Source organism: Petaurus breviceps, unplaced genomic scaffold (genome assembly GCF_028583685.1).
Source record: "Petaurus breviceps papuanus isolate PSGF00001 unplaced genomic scaffold, PetGlider_PUasm1.0 174, whole genome shotgun sequence".
In the NCBI taxonomy this organism is placed as follows: domain Eukaryota; kingdom Metazoa; phylum Chordata; class Mammalia; order Diprotodontia; family Petauridae; genus Petaurus; species Petaurus breviceps.
In genome coordinates, this window is record NW_027185761.1 from 72,027,426 (window position 1) to 72,044,285 (window position 16,860).

Below are 16,860 nucleotides of genomic sequence, written 5' to 3' on the forward strand. Positions count from 1 at the left end.
GCTGCTTCTCCTGCTGCTGCTGCTGGTCCTGGTGCTGCTAGTCTTGGTGCTGCTGCTGCTGGTCCAGGTGCTGCTGCTGCTCCTGCTGCTGCTGCTGCTCCTGGTGCTGCTGCTCCTGGTGCTGCCGCTCCTGCTGCTGCTGCTGGTCCAGGTGCTGCTGCTGCTCCTGGTGCTGCTGCTCCTGGTGCTGCTGCTTCTCCTGCTGCTGCTGCTGGTCCTGCTTTAGCTATTGCTGCTGTTTCTCCTCTTGCTCCTGCTCCTCCTCCTGCTCCTGACTGTGGTGGATTCCATCCATCCAGACATCCATCCTGGGATTGCTTGAAGCCTGCCATCTCGGCTTGTTTTCCCATGTTATCTTTGGGTATTTTGGTCAAGTGGGAAGTGACTTGGGAAATGACTTAGCCAGGGTCACACAGCCTCTGAGTGGAGGAGGCAGCATTTGAATATAGGTCATCCTATACACACACATCACATGTCATATATGTGTACCCAAGAAAACATGCACATCCATGCAGCGGCCCTCATGCACACAACCACATGCGTAAATGTATGTGACTTTCCGGGAAGGTATCACCCATTTCCCAGGTGCCACGAAGCTAGAAAGATGAGATGTCATTTTTGATCGAGGGGGTGACCAGTTTATGAGGGATTGTGGAGAGAAGGGGTGGTTAAGAAGGGGAGGCCGTGGGGAGGCACTGCTTTCTCCAGAAGTGTGGCAGGTGAAGAGAGACAGCACTGGTGCTCTATGGCTTTTAGGACTCAAAACCAAGGTGTTAGGAGTGTCGAGGTGGCGCAATGAGTAAAGTAAGTGCTGGCCCCAGAGTCAGGAGGACCCAAGATTGGTTCTGGCCTCAGACACTTAACACCCACACAAAATAATTAGCCATGTAACCCTGGGCAAGTGACTTAACCCCAACTTCCCTCCAAAAGGCAAAACATAAAACCCAAGGTGTTGCTGGGATTGCTGTCCTCCCCATTTTTCATTTTATACTAGTTTAGCCTAAGGACAATATGAGTGTGTTTACAGGTAGAAGCGAAGAAGTCAGTGGAGAGGAGAGTGGGAAAGGGTGGATGAAGGCAGAGATCCAAGAGAGGATAGTTCTGGGAATGGCGTCGCAGGGGAGGCAGCAGGAGATGAGAATCAGTCAATTAACAGAAATGTATTAAGTGCTTACTCATGAAAAGTATACATGTGTATGTATGTGTGTATAAGTGCGTTTGTGTATAAAGAGAAAGAATGAAACTGAGCCTTCTGTGAGCCAACATAGACTTACAGGAACACACAGAAAGAAAAGTTGTAAAAGAAGATGAGTTTTTGGGCAGGGAGAGAGAACAATTGCCAAGTAAATACAAATCTGAGGGGAGCGGGCAAAGCTTGAGCTGGAAGGCAGTAGTGAACTGCACCTGTCAGGAAGGAAGAAAGAAAAGCTTGGAGATGCAGGTGAGGAGGAAGGGCACTCTAGGCGGGAGGGCCAGCCAGATGTGTCAGCAAGGAGCAGGGCTACCTGGCCCCTGTGAGAGACAGCCTGCCTGGAGAAGAAAGCAGGCACATGAAAGCAACATGAGTGTTGAGAAATATGGAGCTGAGGTGGGGGGGGCACTGGCCTGATGGCCTCAATTTTCCTAAGGAAGTGAAAGGTCAGGCATCTGCTGTCCACATGTGGGGGTGGGGTGGGAGTCTCACTGGGGCCTCACAGGGAGAAAGAGTGTTGCAAACACTACGTGCCCATGAACATGGATGGGCTTCTCAGTAGGGGAAATCTAAGTCCAGGGTGTAAGTCTGTTTACCATTCTCAGCTTCAGGACACAAGTGTGACTCAACCTGAAACAAAAGCATCTCATTTTATTCTTGGGATTGCCAACAGTGAAACAGGAGGTTGGGAGACAGTCCTGGTTCCCACTAAGTCAAGGTGGCTCTCCTCCTTCTTTTCCCTTCAAATCTAAGGCAATTGCTTTCCTCTAGTGTCCTTCCCCATTCCACATTGAGGGTGATCTGAGGGAAGGAGAGGAAGCAAGACAGGGTTGGAAGCCTCCCTCCTTGGCCTGGCTGCTCCCACTGTTCTGAAAGCACCCAGAGGTCTCCTTTTCCTGGGAACTTGTCAGAGCTCTTAAGTGATCTATCTAATGGGAAGGTTACTAAACTGGAGTCTGGCAGGGCTGCAAGCTGGGCTGGCTGGCATTCCTAAGGTCAGGAGAAACATGGTGGCAGGGGACAAGATGGGAGCCCTAGTGTAGGCAGTGAAAGAAGGGGAGTCATCCATCACAAGAAAAATATCAGCCCCCAGGTTGGGCCAAATGGAAACCAGTCCTGCCAGTTGGAGAAGAAGGATCCAATTAGCTGGTTATTTATGAGGGGAGACTAAAGGGGCCTTAAGCCATGTTCTGGGATTTCCAGGCATGTTCTCCTATGATGATGGGGGGGGGGTACTCTATGGAAATCACAAATCAACAAATTTCATGGTAAGAAAGATCTGATTTCATGGCTGCTTACATTCATAGAAATGTCATATTGAAACTATGAGTAGCTCAGAGCATTGGAGGCCACCCCCTAGCATTCCCCAGTAGACCTTTTCAGTCCTTGAGAATTTCCCAGATTCTAGGTTACACACCCATTAGGAAGGCGGGGGTGGGGGGGGGGAAGAAAGGCAAGAAGCATTTATACAAAGTCTACTATATGTGAAGCTCCTTGCTAAGCATTTTACAAATATGTCATTGGATCCTCACAACAATTCTGGGGCATAGGGGCTGTTATTATCTCTCTTTTACAGTTGAGGATACTGAGGTTAAATAAGTTGCCTAGGGTCACAAATTTAGTAAATATCTGAGGCAGGATTTGAACTCAGGTCATCCTGACTCCAGACCCAGTGCTCTAACCACTGTAGCACTACCTAGGTCAAGTCCAGCTTCTCACACAAATTGACTGCCTGACTTTGGACAAGTCAGCCAAACTCTTAGGGCCTCCCAGGCCAACTCGGGAAGATTCCAAGTTGTAGTCAAATTATAGATATGCTTCAGGCAAAGAACATTCCACACTGGGAGTTCCAAATAGGGGTTCAGCTATGAAGAAATGTAAACATATTACTATAATGTGTATTCATATGCATATATAACACATTTTATAATAGGAATCTTGCCAGCAATGCCTAAGAGAGACTGCCTTGTGATTGTCACAGGACAATTCATTTCCATTACCGTCTGGAGATGGACAATGGAGTCACCCTTCAACTCCTGGGGGAGAACCTCATTTTGCCATATAATCCAGAAAGTTTCAGACGGCTTTTGTAAGAGCAAAGGACCCCCCCACACACACACACCTTGTAAATCTTAGCTGGGATAGAATCAGCATCAGGTGGAGAGGAGCCTAATAGCATTCAAAATCTCCTTTTCAGTTGGAAATTTATCTGGAGAGGGATTGACTTCAACCTGAGGTATGTGGCCAGTGGTTTCACCTCTGATTGAGATGGTCTGTTGAGAACACCGTGGAAGTGTTCAAAACTTCTACCTAAAAGATGATTTTATGGAGAACTCACAGAGAACAAGCACTCATATGGGGGTCAGAAGAAGTGATACAAGGATACTCTCAGGGCTTCTCCTAACTTTGGGAGAAATTGCATGACATGGGAGACACTGGGACAAGACCACCCAGCATGGTGTGCTACCATCAGAGAAGGCACCAAGAACTCTGAGGCATCACATCACACTTACCAGATTGGCTAATATGACAAAACAGGAAAATGATAAATGTTGGAAAAAGATGTAGGAAAGTTGGAAGACGAATGTATTGTTGGTGGAGTTGTGAACTGATCCAACCATCCTGGATAGCAATTTGAAACTATGCCCAAAGGGCAACCAAACTGTGCATATACTCTTTTATCTAGCATTGTCACAAGTAGCTCTGTAACCTGAAGAGTTCATAAGAATTGCAAAGGACTTGTATGTACAAAAATATTTATAGCAGCTGTTTTTATGGTGGCAAAGAATTGGAAATTGAGGGTATTTCCATCCATTGGGGAATGACTGAACTAGTCATGGTATATGAATGTAATGGAATACTACTTTTACATAAGAAATGAGGAGCAGGCAGATTTCAGAAAAACCTGGAAAGACTTATATGAACTGATGCTGAGTAAAGTGAGCAGAACCAGGAGAACATTGTACACAGTAACAGCAACATTGTGGGATGACCAATTTTGATAGACTTAGCTTTTCTTATCAATGCAATGATCTAAGACAATTCCAAAAGACTCATGATCGAAAATGCTATCCACACCCAGAGAAAGAGCTATGGAGTCTGAAAGCAGATCGAAGCAGACTCTTCTTAATTTTTTTGTTTTCTTTTCCTTTCTTGTGGGTTTTCTTTTTGTTCTTATTTCTCTTTCACAACATGACTCATGTGGAAATATGGTTAATATGATTGTACACGTATAGCCTTTATCAGATTGCATGCCATCTTGGGGAGGGGGAGAAGGGAAGGAGAAAATTTAGAATTCAAAATCGTATAAAAGTGAATGTTGAAACCTAAAAGGAAATATATATAGTGAAAAAAGAGGTGTGCTCTATAAGCAAAGCAGAATTGAATTCAGCTTACAAGAAACATGAGAAGAGCAGATTTAGAGAATCCATCCCAAATGTTCATATAGATTATTTTGTCTGACCTGTGGCAGAGGCTTCTGAGCTCATATTGGTCTGATCAGACGCAGTCGGACACACCATAACTTGACTCTAACATAATGATGTCATCTTGTTTGTCTTCAAGAATGAAAGACAACAACCATGTATATGTATGTATGTGTGTATACACATTAATGAACATACACCCATTACATATAACATTGCATTGTTATATCTCTATTTCATGTGATTATATATTAATTTTTTAATATATTGCTTAATTAGTAATTAAGACATGTGAATATACATATATCTATGTATATATACATATATATCTTGCATATGTGTATATAATTCAAAGTGATCTCTATTTAGAAGAAGTGTGATGTGGTACACAGAATGTTAGAGTTGGTGCCAGGAAGATGTGAGTTCAAATCCTGCTTCAGGCACTTCATAGCTAAGCAGCCCTGGATAACTTATTTAACCTCCTTGGGCTTCAGTTTTTTCATCTGCAACATGAGGTTGCTTCTAATGATGGATCTTTTCAAAGTTCAAATCTATGATTTCACACAATGTGCATCTAAGGTTATGTATGCATGTATGTAATGGACTTGTGATTTCTTTAGCATCATTAAAACTCTCCATTGAAAAGCTTTCTCCACTGAAGTTGATGAATGGCGAACCTGGTGACTTGAGAAGAGCATTTGTCAGAAGAGGAGTTTGACCTTGAACCTAGGTCTTTGTGATGCCAAGGGCAGCCCTCCCCCTGCTAATCCACACTGGCTTCCATAAGTGCGTTCATCCATTCAGGGTGAGAACATTCACTATGATGCTTCTCAGAAATGTACTCTATGGTTTGGAAATGGTTCATCCCATGATAGCACCTCTTTGGGGGAGCTCACTTGTCCAGTTAAGGCTGACAAGCAGAGTGAGTGGTCAGACAAGTATGTCATACAAATAAAAAGTTGACCAGATTCGATTTGTTTAGCCTAGAAAAGAGGAAACTGAAGGGATACGTGATAGCTCTCTTCAAATATTTACAGAGGGAGGAGGCTTATTCACACAGAGAAGGAAGCAAATGTGTTTCATTTCATTCCAGAGGATGTGCTCATGATCATAGAATCAAGCAAACTTTGAGCTAAATGGACCTTGTCAGAGTCTAGCTCGGCCCAGTCCTAAGCAGGAATCTAGTCTGCCATCCTCCCAACGAGAGTCATCTAACCACCAGTGAGAGGGACTTCCTGCCACCTAAAAATGGTCACTCAGGAGAGCTTTACAGTCCCAGCACTTGTCCTTATTTAGGCCAGTGTGTACGTGTGGTGACGTAAACATGTGGCTGCAATAGAATACCAAGAAAGTCCATAGAAATCCAGGAGAAATTGAATATATCTGTCTGTCCTCAGAAATGATCATTCCCAGAAGGCAAGCTAAGGGTACATTTGTGAAATTGATTTAATGGGAAATAAGTATAGAAAAGTAAGTCAGAGCCATATTGTGGCAGGCTGGCAATGCCAAGGAAAGGCTTTAAATAATAACAACATAAACTTAACGACTATAAACAAAAACATTGATATAAACATACAAAACAAGTAGCAAAATCTTACTCCAAACACTTAAATTGAAAAAGGCAGGAGAAAAATAATCAACAAAGGACAAGGCTGCTTCCGTGCGTTGGCTTCCTTTTCCTTCCTTTCCTTTATCTTCCCTCCTCATTGTCTCCTTCTCTTTCCATTCTCTCTCTGCCACCATCTCTCAGTGCCTCCCCATTGAAGCTGTGATCATCATATGTCTAATTTGTTATCTGATGATTTCACTCTGTATCATCTCAATGGATCTCTCTGTATTACTTTGTATGCTTCATATATTTGTATAGCACCATTGTGGGCCATCACATTCATATACCATCATGTATTCAAGGATTCCCCAATTAGTAGACAGGTTACTTCCAAGTTTTTGTCATTTCAAATAGAACAGCTCTTAATTTCTTTTTTTATATGGATATGTATCATATTTTTCTAATGTTTTAGGATCATTAATTTGTATTTAAAGTTTTTATTTTAATATACTTAATTATTATTCATCATTATTTAAATTATTATTAATTTTTTTTTTTTGCATTTTGGAGGGCAGTTGGGGTTAAGTGACTTGCCCATGGTCACACGGCTACTTTTTGCGTTAAGTGTCTGAGACTGCATTTGAACTCAGGTTCTCCTGACTCCAGGTGCTCTATTCACTGAGCCACTTAGCCACCCCTATTATTAAATTATTTAAAAAAAATTTTTAGTGCCAAATTCTATCGCTCCCTCCCCTTTCCCCTTCCCCCTCTCTGAGACAGTAAGCAATCAGATATAGGTTATACATGTGGAATCATGTCAAACATTTCCATATTAGGGGGACTAAAATTCTAATATATATATATATATTACAAATGCATTTATGTATATATGCATAAATATATATATATGCTTGTGTGTGTGTTTGCTATGATATCTTTGGTAATGTTCATATCCTAATGTTATCATGATTTGTATCTCTCTGATTATTAAGGCTAAGAAGCTAAATGAAACGTGGGAACCATTGAAGCTTTTCAAGCAGACCCCATGTGGTGTGGTCCTCTCTATGCCCAGAAAATGATTTGAGCAGCAGCATGAAGCACAGATTAAAGAGGTGAAAGCCTCTCCAATCAGTGGTGAACAGGACTTGGCCTTTATGAGACAAGAGTTCGGAGGCTTAACAGTTGAATCGACTAGGTGGCTGTCCTTGGTGTTGTAGCATTCAACATTTTTTGATGAATGACATAGACACAGGCAGAGACAGCATGCATGCCAATATTTAGGTGGATCACACAGCCCGTGAAGGGATGGCAAACTCAGTAGATGATAGAATTCAGATCCAAAAAGGTTTCAACCGTCTGGAAATAATCTGTTGAGATGGGGAAAATCAGGATAAATATCAAACCCTGTATTTGTTTTAAAAAAGACAAACAAAAGGAAACATAGCAATAGAGGCCAAGAAAGGTGGTAAATATTAGTGCTCATGAATAAGCCTGGAGGGTTTTATTGGACAGAAAGCTCAACATAAGTCAGTAGCATGCTGTTACAGCCTGCCATGATTTGGGACTGCTTCAATAAAAGCACAGTGCCTTGGACAAGAAAGGTTTCCGTGCCTATGCACTCGACTCTGATAAGACCACACCTGGCATATCATGTTCAGTCCCATGAGCCATATTTTAGGGAAGATATTGGTAAAAAAAAAAGTGTGAATGCACAGGGAGATGTTGAAGATGTTGTTACTGAGGAATTCAGCCCATGACACCCCAACACCCAAGCCACAGGAGGATAAGTAAAATGAACTGGGTTTAGCCTGAAAAGAGAGAAGACTGATGGTGAGGGCAATGGTGCCTGTCTTCAAGTCACGTTTTTAAAGGACTGTTATGTGAAAGAGGAAATAGTTTTATCTTCTTGTCTGCCCCCTGCCCCAGTCAGACTTTGAGTAATGTTCCAAATTGGAGAGAGGTTGAGTTTGGCTCCACATAAGAAAGTCCTTCTCCAGAATTGGAGCTCTCTCAAAGTGGAGTGCATCACCTCAAATGATAGGCAGTCTGTAATCACTAGAGGTCTTCTGACCAAAGTCCAATCTGTTGACTTTGTTGCGATGGGGTTTCTTGTTGAGTTCTGCTTTGGGACCAGATGATTCTTGGATTCTCTTAAAATTCTGATATTTTTTGGAGGTCAACCTAGCAGGAATGGAGGCATGAATTCAAGTGATAACATGTGACGGGAAAGAAAGAGCTGTAGCAAAGATGATTGGATAGTTAGAGAAACTGAGCTGGAATCATGGGAGAGCTCACTGTAACCTGGGACTTTGGGCATGTCATTTCCCTTCTCTTCTCTGGGCCTCGACCTTCTCATCTATGAAACAAAGGGGTTGGACCAGGACTACATTGTCTATCTCTTTTTTAAATCTAATATTGCTGAATTCTCAGGGGGTAGATCAGAGATGAGACTGATGTGGAACTCACAGGACACAGCAACAGTTTTACTGTGAGGAGTGAGGAAAAGGAAAATGAGATTGGAGACTGAGTGACCAGGAGGATGGTGGCACAGAGAAAGCTGACCACTCCTTTTTTTCTTTTGTTGGAAAGGTAATGAGTTAAGGTTTCAGTTTGTTAAATTTGATGTGCCTATGGGCCTTCCAGATAAGTAAGTTCAGCAGATAGATAGAGAAATAAGAATAGATTCCAGAGGAATGATCCAGTCCAAACAGGGGATTTGGGGGATTTGACCCTCAAAGGCATGAAATAGCACTGGATCAAAAGTCCAGAACCAAGGTTCTAGGCATTGCCAAGTGCCCTTGGGGAAGTCATCATGCACCTCCACTGACCAATAAATTTAAAAAAAACAAGCATTGGAATAGATATACCTTCTAGTTCTGACATTTTGTGGTACAGAGGAGAGGAGGAAGAAGGAGGAGGAGGCAAAATGCAAGTGGGGGAAAAAGAGAAGGAGGGAGGAAGAAGAACCAGGGAAAGTAAAAGTAAAAGAAGCCAGGAGGTGGGTCAAAAGAGAAAGATGGAGGAAGGAGAAGAATGAAAAGGAGGAGGAGGAGCAGAGAGAAGAGAGGAGAGCAAAGGGAAATGGTGAGAAAAAGCAGCAGGAGGAAAAGGATGAGAGGGAGATGGGGGAACAGCCACTGTCCTTTCTGGCTAAATGACGCTGCTGGTCGTTTTCAGGCTGATGCTGACCTTTCCTCCTACAGAGGGTGGGGGTGGGGAACCTGCAGCCTGGAGGCCACACGTGGCCCTCTAGGTCCTCAAGTGCAGCCCTTTGACTGAATCCAAACATCACAGAATAAATCCCCTTCATAAAAGGATTTGTTCTGGAAAACTTGGACTCAGTCAAAAGGTTGCACTTGAGGACCTCGACGGCCGCAGGTTCCCCAGCCCTAACATCATTTCAAGGAGCTCACCTCCTACTGGCAAGTCTTTGGTGTTTCCTTCCTCTCCTGTGCTCCTTGCTCCAGCCCCTTCGGGCTTGTCCCTCTGTCCTGGTCTGGGGCTCTTAGAGACCATCAGGCTCCCTGAACATTACAAGAACAACAGAGTTCTTAAGCTATGAAATAGTGTGAAAATTGTCAAGTTATTTTTTTACTTTTGAGGAAATTCAAAGGAATGTCCTGTGTTTTCACAATGTTGAGCAGATCCCAGATGGAGCCAATAATGCATGGCTTCCAGAGGAAGTAGACCATTCTGTAAGGCAGTTTTCACACTTATAAATCCTGTCTTTTATCTCTGAACAAGCCATGAAACAGGGAAGGGAGAAAAACGCCAAGCTGCTGGGGATATGCAAGAAGAAGTTCCCATACCAAAGGACATGCATTTATTGGACCCTAAGCATCCCACTGTCTCATGACAGACACATGAAGGAGCAGAGATATTTTTTTTTTCTCGTAAAATGTGACAAAACCTCTAATGTCTTTACCTTAACAAAGAAATAATCAGCTTTTCTTCTCCATTTGAATCGCTTCTTCCTTCCCAGCATCCCAGAGAACTCTTCATGCCCCAGGCCAGTCTATAGCTGGCTCAGGGTGAGCTGGAAGTCCACTAAGACTTCTTGAGAGGAAGACTCCCAATGTCCCCCAAAACTCCCCATGTATTCCTCTTTTCTAGTGAGTTCATTTCTTCTGAATGTGGTTACTAACAAATGCACAAGTGACTCTTGATTAGATGTTCATAGGATAAGAGATTTATCAAGAGTCAAGGATAGCATTTAGAGGGGGCTTTAAGATTTGCAAATCACAAGGGCAGCTAGGTAGCAAAGTGAATAGAGCACTGACCCTGGAGTCAGGAGGACCTGAGTTCAAATCTGACTTCATACACTTGACATTTACTAGCTGTGTGACCTTGGGCAAGTCACTTAACCCCAATTGCCCTACCTTCCCCCCTCCAAAAAATAATAAAATTTGCAAAGCATCTTAGGAATATTATATCATTTAGGGAAGGAAGATCCCTCTTAGAGGTCATCTTTCCAAATACCCCTATCTTGTGGATGAAGAAACAAATGCCCAGAAAGTTAAGTAACCTTTCCACAGTAATGCATGTGGCAGGACTGGGATTTAAGTGCAGGTCCTTTGGTTCCCAAACTAGCATCCTTTCCACTGTGAGGAGTGGGGATTTTTACTTCCCTGGACAGGGAGGGCTTCTCTGCTGAGATTCTATCCTTGGTTTAAGTTCTGTGACATCCAAATAGCTCCTTTTTAGCCCAAGTCATAGACTACCATTCATTTGATCAGCGTTGTTGATAAGAAAGGTGATTAGGTGAAGTTTAGACTGCTACAACCAAGGCCAGTCTCATTCCTACCACCCACCCAAATGGAAATGACAATTTCCCAAAAGTAGCTGGTGAGAAGGATCATGACTGCAGATGAAGGCAGGGAATTAGCTATGGCTAATTGGAGATCACCATAGGCCTGAGTCTTGGCTTCACCTCATGTGCCATGTGGCCTCATAACAGTCATTTAAAGCTGTCTGGTCCTCAGTTTCCTCGTGTGTGTATGAAAAGTGGTTGACAACTTTTCACTGCCTGCCTCCAACGGATTTGAACAAGGTTCAAATGAGATAACTACATCAAGACCTTGAGAAATAAATGCAATTCAATTGAATATGCATCTAGGGAGCAGAATACAGCAGTGTCAATCTCAGATACAAGCCAGGCCACTAACCCTTGCTTAAGGATCCCTGGGGTGCATGACTTGGCAAACCACAATTGAACATTATTGATCTTTGGTTGCATTTTGGGTTATTTTGTTAAATATTGTCCCATTACATTTTAATCCAGTTTGGGCCAGTTTGGGGGTGGGGTAATCACTAAACAGAACAGCCTTCTTGCACCTTGCTTTTGGATGATTGCAGCCCCTAGCAGTAGCTGCTTTCTTTTCTCTCTCCAAGCACACAACCATACTCCCAACTGTCAACCCAAGACAATGACTCTTTCCTGAAGACTGAACTCTGTACAATGGACTCTCTGAAGTTAGCCTTCTTCCTTGCCAAGCTCCCCCATCTGCTTAGGGCCATGATCCCATGTCCTGATGCTTCTTTTACCTGGGACCTTTTCCCCTTAGAGATCTCTTCTCTCACAATTTATCCTTCGTCTCTCTGACTCTCCTGCTCCCTTGCCCTCAGTCTGGAAATATGATTAGGTCACCACCCTCCCTGAACAAAACAAAATGAAATGAAAGGCTTCTTTCTTTGATCATCCTGCTCTGGGAGGGCATCTTCCTAGCCCTCTGCTTTGTGTCCTTTTTGGAGACGACAGGGGAAGGTTCATCTAATTCCCTCATCTCCCTCACTTTACACTCCTCTGCCACCCCAATCCTTGGATTATGTCTCTCAAAGCCTCACAGTCCCCTAGTTGTGTGACTCTGGTTAAGTCAATTAACCCCTACCTACCTCAGTTTCCTCAATTGTAAAATAGGGATCATAGAAAATGCCTTATAGGGAAACCAAAAATGTGCATACATGTATGTGTGTATATATACATACACATATAAATATACATACATACACATCTATAAGCATACACAGAGAGGGGGGAGGGAGAGAGAGAGAGATAGGAGAAAGAGAGAGAGAGCATAAATGTATGCATATGTATTTATTCTCAAAGCCCCCATTCAGGTGCCATTTTCCCCTCAAGTCTTCCTCCCCTCTACTCAACTATCTGCCTTCCCCAATTCCTCTGAGGACTTAGACCTCTTCTGTCTTCTTATCACAACCCTCCCTCTTGTGTCAGAGTTATTTTTGTACATGTATCTCCCCTTCCATGAGGTTAAAATTCCATAAGAGGGGAATGAGTTCTGTGTCCCTAATGCCTGTGCGGAAATGACTTCACCCAAAGATTCTCTGAAGGGCCTTGAAGCCATCAAGGGTGAATAAATGCCAGCTAAAGAAGAATCCTCTTGAGATCTTACCCTACAAGTTATCACTGCGACTTTCCCAGAAGACTCCTTGATAGTAAGGGGAAACTCTGTACGACCAGATGGCTGACCCCCATTTATCTAGTTCTAACAGGAAAAAAGCATTTTCTTCCAATACAGCTAAGGCTACTTTTTTTTTTTTTAAGCAATCGGGGTTAAGTAACTTGCTCAAGGTTACACGGCCAGTTAATTCTGAGTGTGGTGCTAAGTACCTGAGCCCAGATTTGATCCCCAGGTCATCCTGACACTGGAGCTGGTGTTCTTTAATTGCTGAGCAACCTGGCCACCCCTAAGCAATCAGGGTTAAGTAACTTGCTCAAGGTTACACGGCCAAGTGTTTCTGGGTGGGTGCTAAGTGTCTGAGCCCGGATTCGATCCCCAGGTCATCCTGACACTGGAGCCGGTGGTCTTACTCGCTGTGCTACCTGGCTGCCCCCTAAGCCTACTTCTTGATATGCACCAGCCAGAGCTCTCTTTTCTGTCCTCTAAGGACAAGCAGAATTAGTCAAAGCCATCTTTCATGTGGTAGTCCTTCAAACGTTTCCATCAATTAGTCCATCCTTCAATTGATGAACACTTACTTAGTACTCACTATGTCCCAGATGACAGCTAAGTGGCATTGTAGACAGAGCACTGGACTTGGAATCAGGAAGGGCACTGGCAGCCAAAGGGAGCAGAAGAGGATTCTGGAAGGTGGTATTTTAGCTGCATCCTAAAGGAAACCAGAGAAAGCAAGATGAAGAAATGAGAAGAGAGTATATTTCTGGGAAAGGAGGCAACCAGGGTAAAGGCACAGAGATGGGAGATGGGGTCTTATATTTGGGGAATAGCCAAGGGATCAGTGTGGTTGTACTGTAGAGTGTGTGCAGAGAAGGAAGTGAGATTAAAACTACTGAAAATGTGACATCAGGGCAGATTTGAGCAAGCTTTGAAGGTCAAATGAGGACTTTATATTTCTTTTCCAAGTTTGCAGGGAGCCAATGGACTGCATTGAGACAGGGCTTAAATTGGCATGGCCAGATGTGAGCTTTAGAAAAGTCACTTTGGAGGCTACTTGGCACATAGTTTGAAGTGAGAAGAAAATGGAATCAGGGAGATCATTGGGAGGCTATGGTCATAGTCCCAATGACAGGTGATAAGGGCCTGAACTAGGGTCATGGGTATTTCATGGAGAGAAGGTGATGTACATTCCTAAAATGTCAAACTTCCTAAGTACTGAATACAAAACTCCAGAGATGATCTAATTAGGTAAAAGTACAGTGGACACATTATTATTTACCTGGGTCAAGGCATTTTGATAAACTACAGAGATTTTTTAAAATCCCTACTCTCGAGGAGCTTGAGACCTGTGGGAGGTTGCCATAGACATTTATATGCAGAATAATTTGATGAAGAAGGAAGCAATACTTGGTAAAGGGGCTGGGAAAGGACTCTGATAGGAGATGATTTGAAAGCTGACCCTTGACTGAAGTTAGGGCTCCCTAAAGAGGGAGACAACCCGAGACATGAGAAGCAGCCTGGACAAAGCTGTGGAGGCCAGAGATGGAGAGCTGAGTCACAGGAGTAGTGCAGAGGTTAGCCAAGAGGATGCTACCTTGGAGGTGCTGGTGCAATACTGACAAGGGGAAGTCCTCCAGGCAGTGGAGAGAAAGAACTGAGCTCTTACCAGGCTTTAGATTCACTTCTAAATTCAGCTATCAATTTTGTGGGTGTCCTGGGGTCATTCAAAAGGAGTCTTTTTGACTTGGGGCCTGATATTGCTTTCTCCATAAGTACTTCTTCTTCTGTGGAGTGATTTTTGTTTACCTATGGCAGAAAGGTGTAAGAATAATAGCCATTCCCCAGTTCATAAATGGTAAAAGGATACTTACATGAACTGATGCAAAGTGAAGTGAGCCCAAGAACAGTGTTCACAGTTATAACAGTATTGCATGATGATCGACTATGAATGACTCAGCTATTCCCAGAAATAAGACTCATGATGAAAAATGCTATCCCTCTCCAGAGAAAGAACTGATGGTAAATGAATGCAAATCAAAGCATGCTTTAAAAAATTCTTTATTTTTCTTGCTTTTTTTTTGGTGGGGGGAGATCTGTGTTGTCAACAAGATGACCAATACAGAAATATGTCTTAAGTGACTGCTTGTGTATAACCTATATCAAATTCCTTGCCTTCTCAAGGGGGGTGGGGAGGAGGGAAAAAGGAAACTAGGAACTCAAAAATGATAAAATAACAAATATTAAAAATTGTTTTTCATGTAATTGATAAAAAATAAAACATTCTTGAAAAAGAAGCTAAATGGTTAAAGGATATGAACAGGCAGTTTTCAGAAGAAGAAATCAAAGTTACCAACAGTAACATTTTAAAAAATGTTCTAAATCACTATTGATTAGAGAAATGCAAATTAAAACAACCCTGAATTATCACTTCACACCTTTCAGATTGGCCAACATGGCAGAAAAGGAAAATGACAACTACAGGAACAGATACAGAAAAGGTGAGGCCCGAATGCCTCACTTCTGGTGGAGTTGTCAAGGAGTCCATTCATTCTGGAGAACAATTTGGAACTGTGCCCCAAGGGTTATAAAACTGTTCATGCTCTTTGACCCAGCTGTATCACTACTAGGTCTCTATCCCAAAGAAATCAAAGAAAGGGGAAAGGACCTATTTATACAGAAAAAAATATATATTTATACCAGCCTTTCTGTGGTGGCAAAAAATGGAAATTTAGAGAATGTCTATCAGTTGGGGAATGGCTGAACTAGTTGTGGCATATGATTGTGATGTAATACTCTTGTACTCTAGGAAATTATAAACAGGACAGTTTCAGAAGAGCCTGGGAGGATTTATGTAAACTGATACAAAGTGCAGCGAGCAGAACCAGAACAGCATTGTATGTAGTAAGCAATATTGCTAGGATGATCAACAGTGAAAGATATACCTTCTTTGACCAATATAATGATAAAAGACAATTCCAAAGAACTTATGAGGAAAATTCCTGTTTACCTCTGGAGAGAAAACTGATGAACTCTGAATTCAGTTTGAAACATACTTTTTAAAAATTAATTTAAAAAAAATTTTGGAGGGGAGAAGGTAAGGCAATTGGGAAATGACTTGCCCAAAGTCACACAGCTACTAAGTGTGTCAAGTGTCTGAGACTAGATTTGAACTCAGATCCTCCTGACTCTAGGGCTTTTATTTATTTATTTATTTTTGGTGGGGGGAGATCTGTGCTTTATTCACTGTGCCACCTAGCTGCCCACTTTATTTTTCTTTTGCAACATGGCTGCTACATAAATGTTTTGCATGACTTCATAAGAATAATTGACATAAAACTGCTTGAATTCTCAAGAAGGGGGGGAGAGAATTTGGAAGTCAAAATTTTTAAAAACTATAATTTCTACATGTAATTAGAAAATACTTACTGAAATAAGTAAAAATATATTTTAAAAAACATATGGCAGAAAAGTTCCAGATTTTTTTTTAAAGCAGATTGGTAAATTATTTTGAAATACATTTGGGGAAATGATGGTGATTTTCAATTATTCCAAGGAATCCATTGATCAAAAGATCTACCTTTTTTTCCAAAAAAAAAAATACAACAATCAGCTAAGCAAACAATCAGCAAATACCCAGTAAGTCTCTATAATGTGTGAGACACACTTGTTAGGTACAAGGTCATGAACACAAAACCGAACTAGACCCTTTCCTCGAGAAGCAGACTTTCTATCTGGACACACAAACATATATTGAACAGACATAAAAAGCTCTTTGGGGGAGGGGCTACTGATAGATGGAGAGATGATGAAATCAAGAAGCAAATACTAAGAACCCGCTACATACCAGCCTCTGTCCTAGGAGTTGGTAACACAAAGGCAAAACATGAAACAATCTCTTCCCTCAAGTAGCTTAGATTCTGATGTGAGAGAAAAGACCATAAGCAAAGATGAGGTGTGTTCATCACAACGTAGCTTATGTGAATGTCCCCACATGTTTGAAACTCTAAGCATAGTCTCAGGGAGGAGGGAATCAGTATCTCTGCAATCTTGCTCACTGACTTCCAAGGAAGACTTTGATTTCTGGCAGGAGAGTAGGAGATGGGGTCATGAAGATGGCTGCTCTGTTCTCTGCTTTCCTAAAAGAGAGGATGTTGGACCAAAATCACTTCTTTCTTTCCCCCTAAATATTGGTAGTCTAGAGGGAAATGTTTTCCAGACTTAAACCACTTTTGTTTGTTACTATCTTTTAAGAGGGAGGAAGGAATAGCCCTAAGCTAT